This window comes from Diachasma alloeum, unplaced genomic scaffold (genome assembly GCF_001412515.2).
Source record: "Diachasma alloeum isolate Michigan unplaced genomic scaffold, Dall2.0 Dall_scaffold_00376, whole genome shotgun sequence".
Taxonomy (NCBI): Eukaryota; Metazoa; Arthropoda; class Insecta; order Hymenoptera; family Braconidae; genus Diachasma; species Diachasma alloeum.
Window position 1 is genome coordinate 30,421 of NW_021680515.1, and position 1,184 is coordinate 31,604.

The following is a 1,184-nucleotide window of genomic DNA, read 5'->3' on the forward strand; positions in this document are numbered from 1 at the left end:
CAGTCTGGTACCGATGTGAATCGGGTCAGACTGAGTGGAGCCGAGAGAAGACGTCGCAAGAGAGCGAAGCTGCATCAAACCTCGAGGGCGATTGCAACCATGGGGGATGCAGCAGTGGTGGTCGATGAGGGGAGGGGGGAGGAGGTTATGAGGAAGGCAATAAAACGCCTTCCATCAGAGCGTACTACGCCAAGCCCCTCAGTCAGACCGAAAGAAAAGAGAATGAGAACGCAGGATCAGGGCACATATGCTCAGAATACTGCGAGCTCATTCAAGTTTGCAGTTATGCCGGAGTCATATTCGGATCAGAAACTGGGCACTGAAGAGGTAACGGAGGTGAAGAAACTCCTGAAGGGGGCCATTCTGGCGTTACCTGACGGGGTGAAAGCACCCACCTTCAACGGTGTCTGGGAAAGAGAAGGTGTGGCAATGGTGTGCTGCACTGATGAGGAAACGGGAAATTGGCTGAAAAGCCTTTTCCCCGAAAACAAAATAGCTCGGCTTAATGTACGTGTGGTTGCAGCCTCGGAGCTTCCCAAGAAGCACAGGGTTGTACTACACGTGGAAGACCCAGATCTAACCGCTCAAGAAGCACTGTGCTTCCTTGAGAAACAAAATGCAGGACTGCAGGCCAGAGAGTGGGTTGTCGCTCGGGGCAGTGAGAGTAGGGACGCGAAAAGTGCCCACTTCGTTGCGCTGATAGACGACCGATCACTCTCTGTTCTGAAAGCCTGCAACTTCAGACTGCACTGCGGGATTCAAAAAGCAACTGTCAAGCTGCTTGCGAAAGACCGTAGTGAAAGTCAGAAGAATGGTACATAGAGGGACCAGGATAGTAGTCATCATTATGGCTGCATCTCGGGTGCACATTGTACAGATAAATTTGCATCACAGCAAAGCAGCCTCGGCTACTCTAGTCAGGCTGTTAGCTGGGATGCAGACTGTCATAGCAATGATCCAGGAACCATGGATAGTGGACAATGCTATTAAGGGCCTCAGTGGTTGTGGCAGAATCTATCACGCAAACACTCAGGAGAAAATTAGATCTTGCATTGTTATTAAAGGACTAGACTCTTTCTTCTGTTAACAGGCTAGTGAGAGAGACCAGACTGTAGCACAAGTGGATCTGGGCCTGGGACAAGGCGAGGAAATGAGCTTGGTTGTAGGGTCAGTTTACATGCCCT